The sequence below is a fragment of the Globicephala melas genome, chromosome 1 (assembly GCF_963455315.2).
Source record: "Globicephala melas chromosome 1, mGloMel1.2, whole genome shotgun sequence".
NCBI lineage: Eukaryota > Metazoa > Chordata > Mammalia > Artiodactyla > Delphinidae > Globicephala > Globicephala melas.
In genome coordinates this window covers 35550257-35562668 of record NC_083314.1, presented here as the reverse complement: position 1 = coordinate 35562668, position 12412 = coordinate 35550257, and the positions used below count along the sequence as shown (strand labels likewise).

At 36.1% G+C, this 12412-nt stretch overlaps 1 protein-coding gene across 1 annotated transcript in view; it reads left to right on the top strand.

The window, feature by feature from the left end:
* Positions 1–12412, top strand: part of C1H1orf116 (chromosome 1 C1orf116 homolog) — a 36868-nt gene that overhangs the window by 8282 nt on the left and 16174 nt on the right. The gene's annotated exons all lie outside the window — the stretch shown is intronic.

The window sequence follows — 12412 nt, the reverse complement described above, 5'->3', positions numbered from 1 at the left end:
ACAATTAACTACCCATAAGGCAATGCTTCTCAAAATGTGTGCATCGCATTGCCTGGGAACTTTTTAGAAATGTAAATTCTCAGAAGTCAGAAATAAATGAGACCAACAGTCTGTTTATCAAGCCCTCCAAATAATTTTGATGATAATAAAAATTTGAGAACCACAACTATGACCACGGTTATATAAACGAATCGGTGTCAACTTCCAGAAACCTCTGATGGCTTATGTCAGTCCTATATCCTTGGCCTCATGCAGTCCGTCTTCATCCACTATTTAAAGACAGTTATTAAAGTTATAGATAACAATAGATGACAATTCAAAAATCTCAACAGGCTGAAAAATCCTAAGATTGAATACTCATAAATGCGAAGTCCTGCCCTTAAGTGCTAACACAACACATTATGTGAGTCCAGGATGAGTAAAACCTGGCTTTATAGTTGAATTGAGGAAGAAATAGCAATAGAACTTAACTATTATTCTGATCCCAACAGGGTGATATGACTTTGGTTGCAGAAATAGTTGCATTTTAATAGTTAAAAGATCTAGAAAAAAGGAAGCAATAGTATTAATGTATCCTACTTTAATCACATTGCATTGGTTTGGATGAGGGTTTTACTTGTAAAACATGATGAAAATCTAAGGTTTGACAGCTGTAATGGGATATCTGAAGGAACTGTAGACAATTACCTGTAAAAGAGAAAAGGGGTCTCAGATTGATGTGACGGCTAACTTCAAATCTGGGAAAGTGTTGTGTGAACGATGAAGTACATTTATTCTCCGAGGCTCTGAAGGAAAGAACTCAGACCAGTAAGGGGTGAATATTACAAAGTAAAATTTACCTCAAAAACCTAACACAAATAGAAAGGGATGCTTTGATATTAAGGTCAAATATTGTGATGTAACCTCCTGCATAGTGAAAAATAGAGCTACAAGTCATTAGGCCCCTGACATCTTGAAAATTTTGTTTCAAATGCTAGTTATGAAATGAATAATTAAAAAAAGAACTTCTTCGCTAGGAAAAAAAAAAGCATGTGGTTTTCTTTCTTTTTTTTTTTTTTCTCTCTTTTTCTGCTCTTACCATCCAGTTAGTGTTTGGAAAGGAATGGCTTACACTCTTATTTAGTAATAATTGGGAGTAGTATATACTATGTTTATTATATCTCTAAATCTAAAATGAGAGGTTCAAGAATAGAAAAGCATCTCAAATACATTTATGTTTTAAATTTTTGTTCTGACTTGGATTGTCTTTATCTCTATTGTGTTTATAGATTTTGAGGGTATTTATCAGATGACATCAAGTGCCAGGGTATCATGAACATATTTTCCTACACTCACTAAAACTTTTATGACTTCCATATGTGTGAGTTTAGTAAAAAATCAAGAATTCATGAGAAACCAGCTTTGAGAATAGTCTTTTGTCTTTACTTTGGTAACTGCCTTCCTCATAACTGCTTCTCTGCCATTCTGTCTTTCTAAAATTCCTTCTGTATAACAAGAAGTGTTTTCTGATCTTACTATGATGGCGTTTCTCTGTAATCAATTGAAGGGCTTCATTAATTGTTAATAATTAGAGTAGGTGTCACAGTGACTTGACCAGGTCTAAAACCCTAATGATGGCTCTCTTGAATAAGTGCAGTAGGCTGAAAGCTGTTAATTTGGAATTGAAGCTTACTCAGGTCAAGTTCAAAATCAATGCTGAGGTTAAATACAAAATATAGACAAAATTATTCCTGATAACCTCTTAACTGGCTCACAAAGTAGAGTTATATAGACATAACCGTAACTTAGTAAGTCCAACAGAGCTAGTCCCCATCCCAGTGCTGGGAGAGTTTATGCTCACTCTCGGGTACAGCTCTTTGAGGTCCCAACCTGCAGTGAGTGTGGTTCACTAGGTCCCAACCATTAGTGGATCTGGACTCCAATCTCAGATCCCTTGCTTCTGTGGAGCTATCAGAAGCATCCCTCAGCATCTCAGCCACCCATTCTGGAATAGAGGAATGTCTCCAGAATAAAAGTGGTCCCAAATGTTGGTTGCATCACACCTGACTTCTATCCTTATCCTGATACAGGCCTTGGCAATCCTTCAAATTCTTCACTGTATTTTTGGCTTTCCACTGCTTCAGCAAGAAGGGTTTGTCTGAATGCCTAGCCCAACATTACTGGAAATGGAGGTCCACAGCAACACCTTTTTTATGATATTCAAAAAAAACTGCCATAAAATGTGTTTTAAAAAAAGATATAATGTTGGAAATGGAAATATCACGTATGAAGCAAATGATTTAATAATTTTAGGGCTTCCCCGGTGGTGCGGTGGTTAGGAATCCGCCTGCCAATGCAGGGGACACGGGTTCAAGTCCTGGTCTGGGAAGATCCCACATGCCGCAGAGCAGCTGAGCCCATGCACCACAGCTACTGAGCCTGCGCTCTAGATCCCGCGAGCCACAATTACTGAGCCTGCGCACCACAACTACTGAAGCCCACACGCCTAGAGCCCGTGTTCTGCAATAAGAGAAGCCCGCACACTACAACGAGGAGTGCCCCCCACTCGCCGCAACTAGAGAAAGCCTGCGTGCAGCAACAAAGACCTAACGCAACCAAAAATAAATAAAAATAAAATGAATTTATTTTAAATAGTAATTTTACCATCAACAATGGGGGGGGTGATAGTGAGAATTTGTCAGTATTTATTTTAAAGGAAGAAGTACTTTATCAAGTAACAATGAATATGTCTAACACAGTTCACTTCAATCCTGTTGGATATTTATGTTGAATTAAATAGAAAAAGAAAATGTGTCCTTTATCATAGAGTAAGAATCCTTTTTAGAGTTTATTACATGGGGTATTTCACAAAATTATCCATCCTAATTGTGGACATAACTTTACAACTATAGAATTCCAAACTTCCTTCTACTATGACTTAAATACTTTGTATTAGGATTGATAAATCTTTCTCTTATGAATTTTATTAGACTGAATTACTTCTCCCAGAGCTTGAATATTATGGAATAAACTAATCAAATCAAGTTTTTTAAACCTACAAAACTAAGGAACAGACTTTGAATTATGTTCACCTTCTGCCAAAGTGACTCTTCCCATTAGACCCTTCCTTTAACATCCAGCCGTATTTTTTTTACTCTTACTCTATAACAGTGAAGACTGAGAAAATGATCTTGAATTTGGCTAGAAACAGCTAAAGTCAATAGATCTCAGATAAATTGTTAAGCAGTTTTCTTTAATTTTACTTCTTGTACCATATGGTATCAACTACCTCAGGATTACAGGGATAGTCATTCACTCAATAAGCATTTTTGAATGTTCATGTTGTTCTAGGAACTGCACTAGGTGCTGGGTATACATAGGGTAGGGGAGGGGAAACACAATGCTATAAAGGAATAGAAATACAGGTGCTATGACGAGAATAATGGGGTGGGAGAACCTAAAGTGATTAATCTGGGAAAGCCTTTTTGAGAAAGTGACATTTGAGCTAAAACCTGAAGCATGAATAGGAGTTAGCTGATGAGTAAGAAGAGCATTCTAAGTAGGGGCTATAACACTTGCAAACACTATGTTGCAGGAGGAAATGAAATATTTTCCAGGCCAGTCTGGCCATAGGGTGGTAAGCAGGGAAAGAGGAACATGAGATGAAGTTTTAGAAGCAAGTATTCAGATTCGCAGCATCTATAAGCTATATTAAGCACTTATCCTTATTCATATTTACCACATGTTATTTGCTTATGTTATGTGTGTCCCCAAATAGTTTGTCCATGAGGGCAGGGACCAGTTATTTCTTATTACCATTCTATTCTGAACACCTAATAAGGTACTAGATATATAGTAGACATTCAGTATTTATTTAAATAAATGAAAATATAAACAAATGATGTTAACATGTAATTTAGGAATATCCTAAGAGCACTGGGAGGACAACGCTTTAAAGAAGTCATCAAATTTATATTTCTCCAAGTTATTTTAGCTGCTCTGTAGGGAATGGATTAAGGGGGCAAGAGTGGAAGTGGAGGACCAGTTAGGAGGAAGCTACTGCAGTAATATGTATATGTGATGATGATGGTGATAATAATTATAATAGCATTTGTTGAGTGCTTACAATGTACAGAGCATTGTCATGTATTATCTCATGTAATCTTCACAATAACTATGAGATAGGTATTATTATTCTGTATTTTGTAGGTATGGTTACTGAGGATTAGAGAAGTTTGATAACTTCTTCAAGGATCAAAAGCCAATAAATGGATAATAGCCTGGACTAGGTAATGTCAATAGAAGAGGATCATTTTAAGATTTATTTTGGAAATAGGATCTCCAGGACTTGGTGACATGAGGAGTAATAGGGATGCATCATCTAGAATGTCTCTCAGGATTTTTACTCAAGCATCTGGTGGATGAAAGTGACATTTATTGACCCATGGAAGATAGAGGGGAGGAATATTTGGAGGGAAGAGAGAAAATAAGACTTTGGATATGTTAGGTTTACGATGTTTGTGAGTCATCTGAAAGGAGATGTCATAAAGGCAACTACAGGCCTGAAGTTAAAAAAATATGTCCAAAGATTAAGATCTAAATTTTCAATTTCTTGACCTATAAATAGTTACAAGATATAAGAATGGAAGAGATCAACTAGAGAGAGTATGTAAAGAGAGGAAGGCTCATCACCAAACCACAGAGAAACTACCAACATTTAGAAGTCTGTTAAAGAAGGAGAGCCACCAAGGATAACTGAGAGTTCAGAAGAGATCAGAGGTGTGTAAGAATTTCTTGTCATGATGTCCAAGAGAATATGGTTATTTAAGAAACAGAACTGTTTGTTGGATGTTATACAAAGGTCAAAGAGGAAGCTTAGGGGAGTCTGTAGAATTAGGCAACCTAGAGCTCACTGATGAACTTACCAAGAGCTATTTCAGGGAAATAGTAGAGAAAGAAGCTAGATGGATGTGGGTTGGAGTAAATAGGATGTCTGGTTAAAGATAGCAGGTTGAACATATTCATTGGTCGTCTACTCTCCCCAAACTGCATTAAATAATAATTATGGGATTTTAAAAGGCAGAAACTCTCAAGGACAAAGAGATGATAAATAATACCAACAAAATTTTGGAAGATAGCCAGGAGTTGGATGCGTGATAACTGACCTAGCAGGTTTGAAAAAGCTGAATCCTAAAGCAGCAACCCTATTTTTCCATGGAGCTCCCCTCAAATTCAGGAATTGGTGGTGTTAATACCTCTGGAAACAGGGGTGGAAAAAAATCATGAAAATGGAGAATCTGGTTAAGAAATATACCTTTCAGATCTCCTCTCTCACTCCGAGCAACTAAGTGCTTGCTACATCGCCTCTAGTTGAGGGCAAAACAGAGGGTCTCTGTACTAAAATAAAGAGGATGACACGGTGTTTTTATATGCTGAATGTTGAGACAAAAAACCTTCTTCTGCCACTAGGCTCCAAGAATGCTAGTTGCCAGAATTATGCCCTTCAGGCAGGATTTTGGAAAACTCTTCTCTGAGGAACAACACCAACAAAAAAAACTAATGATATTGACATGAAATATTTTCCAATCAGCTGGCCCTACATGATCACTCTACAGTAAATTCCACAGTAAACCAGCCCCATCCACACCACAAAACTTAGTTTTTGCCAAATTCTTAAATTTGAGTGGATAGTCAAGAATCATCAGACATCTGAAGATACTCTTTAATAAGAAACACAAAAGTGAAAACAAACTTAGGAAAAAAAATAACATGGAATAAACAGAGACTATGGTGACAGAAAAATACTAACATTGTATTTACACATATATTCTTAAAGTAGTAAGAGAAGATTTTGCATCAATGAAACTACAGAAAAATATGATAAAAATTCAAAAACAAACAGTAATTCTTTGAAATTAAAAATACAATAGCAGAAAGAAAGTGCAACAGAAAGCTGTAGGTAAATTTTAAGAAAGCTCCCAGTAACAGAGAGATAGAGGTCCAGTCCAGGAGATCCAACATCCAAATAGTGGAAGTTCCAAAAAGAAAGAACAGAGAAAATGGAGGGAAGGAATCCAACAACTAATAGTTCAAGAAAATGTCCCAGAACTGCATGTCATGAGATTCTAGATTGAAAGGATTTACCAAGTACCCAACATAGTACATAGATCCACTCCAAAACACAGCATCATGAAAATTTGAGAATACTGGAAACAAAGAGAAAGCCCTAAATTTAGAATCATAAATCCTTTTGGCTTTTCAACAGCAACACCGAAAGCTAGCAGACATTAACCTAAAATTCTATACCCAGCCAAATTAGCAATCAAACATGTGGATGAAATAAAAGATATTTTCAGACATATAAGATCCTATGTGCTCTTTCTCAGGAAGCTACTGGAGAATGTGTTTTGCTAAAATAAGAGAGCTAACTCAAGAAAGAGGAAGAAGATATGAGATCTAGGTAATACAACAAAAGAAAGAGGTGAAAAGATTTTTCCCAGTAGGATGATAAAGGCAGATATCAAAATGACAGACATGCAACAGGCTGGAGAAAAACCTATCCAAATGGAAGTAGATCAGAATGCCCTGGAAAATATTTCTTCAGGATGAAATTAATAGAATACTATTAAATCTGAATGTATTGAGAGAAGATTTACATAATGGGTGGGGGTGGACAGACAAAAAAGATATATAGAAAAGGAAGAGTAAACATAGTATATCTCAAAGCATTAACTCTCAATAGCATTTATTTAATGCAAAAGCAGGGAAGCAAATCAGGCAGTTTGGCTCCAGATAGACTATACTGTAGTATTGCACATTTGAATGCTGACAGGAATTATTATAGAAGAAAGGTCGAAATGATGATGTATAAGAGAGGATCACAGGGATGGAGTTCATAAGATGAGATCCAGAGTACATGTACATCATCTGGTTTTATAGGAAGAATATTTCCTTTGTTGTACCAAAAGAAGAATAACATGGGTGCAAAGGAAGGTAGGTTTGTAAATTTGATGATGGAAATATGGAGTTCCTGCCTATTGGCTGCTGTTTTCTTACCAATTTTTTCTAATTTTGTGGCAAACTCATTTTCTGAAAATAAAGGAAGCAAAAGAGGAGTGGAAAATTTGAGGAAAGGGAGGTCTTGGAAAATGGGAAATCCAACTTCCTAGAGAAATGTGGTAATTGCCTGGGAGTATATAGTACCCGTTTGAGGTTGTTATTCTTGAGTTTATAATAGTGCCAATCTTCTTTACTTTGAATTTTTTTTATTGAAGTGTAATTTACAATATTATATTAGTTTCAGGTGTACAGCATAAAATTCAGTATTTTTATAGATTATACTCCATTATAAGTTATTATAAAATAATGGCTATAATTCCCTGTGTTGTACAATATATCCTTGTTGCTTATATGTTTTATACATAGTAGTTTGTATCTCTTAATCCCATACCTCTGTCTTGCCCCTCCCCTCCCCTTTCCCCATATATATATATATGTGTGTGTGTGTGTGTATATATACACACATACCACTTTTTCTTTATCCATTTGTCTGTTGATGGACACTAGGGTTGCTTCCATATCTTGGCTATTGTAAATGACTATGAACATATGAACATTGGGGTACATGTATCTTTTCAAATTAGTGTTTTTATTTTTTCCAGATATATACCCAGGAAAGGAATTGCTGGATCATATAGGAGTGCTATTTTTAGTTTTTTGAGGAACCTCTATACTGTTTCCCATAGTGGCTACACCAATTTACATTCCCACCAACAATGTACAAGGTTTCCCTTTTCTCCACATCCTTGCCAACATTTGTTATTTGTGATCATTTCGATGATAGCCATTCTGACAGATGTGAGGTGGTATCTCATTGTTGTTTTGATTTGCATTCCTCTAATAAATTGTGATGTTGAGCATCTTTTCATGTGCCCACTAGTCACTGTGTCTTCCTTGGAAAAATGTCAATTCAGGTCTTCTGCATATTTTTTGATTGAGTTGTTTTTATTTTTGATATTGAGTTGTATGAACTGTTTATATATTTTGGATATTAACTCCTTGTCACTCATATCATTTGCAAATGCTTTCTCTCATTTCATAGGTTATCTTTTCATTTTGGTGATGGTTTTCTTTGCTGTGCAAAAGCTTTTAAGTTTAAAAGAAAGATTCACAGATATGGAAAATAAACTAGTGGTTACCAGCAGGGAGGGAGAAGGGGGGAGGGGCAAGAGGGGGAGGAGATTAAGAGGTACAAACTTTTATGTATAAAATAAATAAGCTACAAGGATATATTATACAGGGAATATAGTCAATATTTTATAATAACTATAAGTGAAGTATACCCTTTAAAAATTGTGAATCACTATGTTGCAACCTGTAACATATAATACTGTACATCACTATACTTCAATTTTTTAAAAAGCTTTTAAGTTTAATTAGGTCCCATTTGTTTATTTTTGCTTTTATTTCTTTTGCCTTAGGAGACAAATTTTTTTTTAATTACTGAGATTTACGCCAAAGAGTGTTCTTTCTATTTTCTCTTCTAGGAATCCTATGGTTTCAGGTCTTACATTTAGGTCTTTAATCCATTTTTATTTTTGTTTATAATGTAATGAAATGTTCTAATCTCATTCTTTTACATGTAGCTGTCCAGTTTTCCCAGCACCATTTATTGCAGAGTCTCTCTTTTCCCCATTGTATACTCTTGCCTCCTTTATTCTAGAATCATTGAGCATATAAGGGTTTGGTTTTGGGCTGTCTATTCCATTCCATTGATCTATGTGTCTATTTTTGTGCCAGTGCTGTACTGTTTTGATTACTATAGCTTTGTATTATAGTTTGAAATCCAGGAGTGTGATAACTCTTGCTTTGTTTTTTCTCTAGATTGCTTTGGCTATTTGAGGTCTTTTTGGTTCCACACAATTTTAGGATTATTTGTTCTAGTTCTGTGAAAAATGCTATGGGTATTTTGATAGAGGTTGCCTTGAATCTGTAGATTACTTTTCATAGTATGGACATTTTAACAATATTAATTCTTCCAATCCATGACCATATTATATGTTTCCATTTCTTTGTGGCATCTTCAATTTCTTTCATCTTCAACTTCTTTCATCAATGTCTTGTACTTTTCAGAGTATAGGTTTTCACCTCCTTGGTTAAATTTATTCCTAGGTATTTTATTCTTTTTGATGCAGTTATAAATAGGACTGTTTTCTTAATTTCTCTTTCTGAGAGTCTGCTATTAGAGTATAAAAATGCAACAGATTTCTGTATAATAATTTTGTATCCTAAGATTTTACTGAATTCATTTGTTAATTCTAACAGTTTTTTTTTTGTGGAGTCTTTAAGGTTTTCTATGTATAGTGTCATGCCACTGGCAAATGGTGACAGTTTTACTTCTTCCCTCCAATTTGGATTCCTTTTATTTCTTTTTCTTGTCTGATTGCTGTGGCTAGGACTTCCAATAAAATTGGTGAGAGTGGGCATCTTTGTCTTGTTCCTGAATTTAGAAGAAAAGCTGTCAGCTTTTCACTGTGGAGTATGATGTTAGCTGTGGGTTTGTCATAAATGGCCTTGAGATATGTTCCCTCTATACCAACATTGATGAAAGTTTTTATCATTAATGGATGTTGAATTTTGTCAAATGCTTTTTCTGCATCTATTGAGATGATCATGTGATTTTCATTCTTACTTTTGTTAATATGGTGAATCACATTGATTGATTTGTGAATCTTGTCCATGCTTGTGACCCTGGAATAAATCCCACTTGATCGTAGTGTATGATCCTCTTATATATTGTTGGATTTGGTTTGCAAATATTTTGTTGAGGATTTCAATATCTATATTCATCAGAGATATTGGCCTGTAACTTTCTTTTTTGTAGTGTCTTTGCCTGGTTTTGGTATCAGGGTAATGGTGGCCTCGTAGAATGAATTTGGGAGTGTTCCATTGTCTTCAATATTTTGGAATAGTTTGAGAAGGATAGGTATGAGCTCTTCTTTATATGTTTGGTAGAATCCCCCCTCTGAAGTCATCCAGTCCTGGACTTTTGTTTGCTGGGAGTTTTATTGGTTATAAATTCAATTTTACTACTAGTAGTCATTCTGTTCAAATTGTCTGTTTCTTCTTGATTCAGTCTTGTCACGTTATATGGTTCTAGAAATTTGTCCATTTCTTTTAGGTTGTTCAATTTGTTGATATATAACAATTCATAGTATTCTCTTATGATTTTTTTGTATCTCTGTGGTATCAGTTATTTCTCCTCTTTCACTTCTTATTTTATTTGGGTCTTCTCTCTTTTCTTCTTGGTGAGCCTGGCTAGAGGTTTATCAATTTTATCTTTTCAAAAAAAACAGGTCTTAGTTTCACTGATTTTTTCTATTGTTTTGGGGGGTCTCTATTTTAGTTATTTCTTCTCTGATCTTTATGATTTCCTTCCTTATGTTTACTTTGGGCTTTATTTTTTCTTCTTTTTCTAATTCCTTTAGATGGTAGGTTATTTGTTTATTTGAGATTTTTCTTGTTTCTTGAGGAAGGCTTGTATCACTCTAAACCTCCCTTTTAGAACTGATTTTGCTGCATCCCATAGATTTTGGAAAGTTGTGTTTCCATTTTCATTTGTCTTGGAGGATGTTCTGATTCCTCTTTGATATATTCATTGACCCACTGGTTTTTTAAGTAGCATGTTGTTTAGTCTCCACGTGTTCGTGCTTTTCCTATTTTTCTTTCTGTAATTGATTTCTAGTTTTATATATTGTGATCAGAAAAAAAATGCTTGATATAATTTCTATTCTCTTAAATTTATTGAGACTTGTTTTGTGGCCTAGAATGTGATGCATCCTGGAGAACTTTCCATGTGCACTTGGAAAGAATGTGTATTCTGCTGTTTGTGGATGGAATGTCCTGTAGATATATACTAAGACCAGCTGGTCTACTGTGTCATTTAACACCACTGTTGCCTTATTGATTTTCTGTCTGGATGATCTGTCCATTGACTTAAGTGGAGTGTTAAAGTCCCCTACTATTACTGTATTACTGTGAAGTACACTTTTTCCCCACAGCTGATCACTGCCCCCACCCTGTTGTGGAGCCACACTTCAGGGCAGGTGGGACCCATATGGATTCTTCGTGTGTATCAGGGTGTAAGCTGTGGTGGACTGGCCACCATCAGAGTTCTGGGTCTCTTCTGAGGCACTGCTTGAGCACATGCCAACAATGGCCACCACCACCACACCCAGATGACACTCTGGGACTCCATTGCCTCTGTGTCCCACGGCCGAAATTCTTCTCTGGTCACAGCAGCCCTAGATCCAGTGCCGAGCTACAACATGGAGTAAGTGAGACTGGACCATTTACTTGACTCAGACTGGGGCACATGCAGAGGTGGTCAGGGGAAACCCAGCAGCCACTAGAGGAGTCTTCAATCCAACCTCTCTACTCTGCCTTGGGGACAAGCCAGCATGCATGCACTCCTCAAGGGCAAAGTTCAGGCTTCCCTCAGCCCTCCTGTTAGTCCCAGTGGTCCTCTGACCAACGAAGGGGCTCATCTCCCTTGTGTAGGACCCCAGGAGTGGGGTGCCCAATCTGTGGCTCAAACCACTTACTCCCCAGTGTGGGTCTCTGCCCGTGTAATCTGCCTTTTCCTCTGAGTCCCCTTCCAGGGGCACAGGTCCCAACCTGATCACTTTTCTTTCCTTCCTATCTGATTTTGTGTGGATCTTTCTTACAGCCTTGTTTGTACAGAAGTCTTTCTGCCAGTTTACAGTTAGTTTTCAGAGAGAATTGCTCCACATGTACATGTATTTTTGATGTGTTCATGAGGGGAGGGGAGTCCCACATCCTCATACTCTGCCATCTTGATTGATTCGTGGTGTCAGTCTTCTTGTTGTGTGATCAACAAGAGATGTTAGTGATTTGAAGGAATCCAATGATAAAAAAAAAAAAAGCAAGAGCAGGAAATTCTGACATGTGGAGTAGAAGGTTAAAGTTTACATTTCTGGGTACCTAGATACTAGCAGATAGGAGGGAAGTGGTTACAGTCTAATCCATCTGTCTGGCTTATAACTGTTACTATAATATAAGTATGTATTCCATGGTCCTGTATACTGCTAACAATGAATAAAATAAATATTAATATATTATACTCATAGTATACTTAATGCAAATTCTATGACAAGTGTTCCAAGAAATAACAAGTTTGAGAAGCAAAATATATTCTTGAATTGGCAATTTCAACAAATGACTTTGTGTAGAGCTATGAGGAGCTTGCTGGGAGATCCAAATATTGTCCATTTATGTTCCCTAATATTTTCCAGTATTGAATATTTGCTATAAGCTACAGTTCTTTGTAAATACTATTAAACTTGATATTTCTCATTTATTAAACAATGTTTCAATACAGACATCGATAATAATAAATAAAGAACATAAAGAA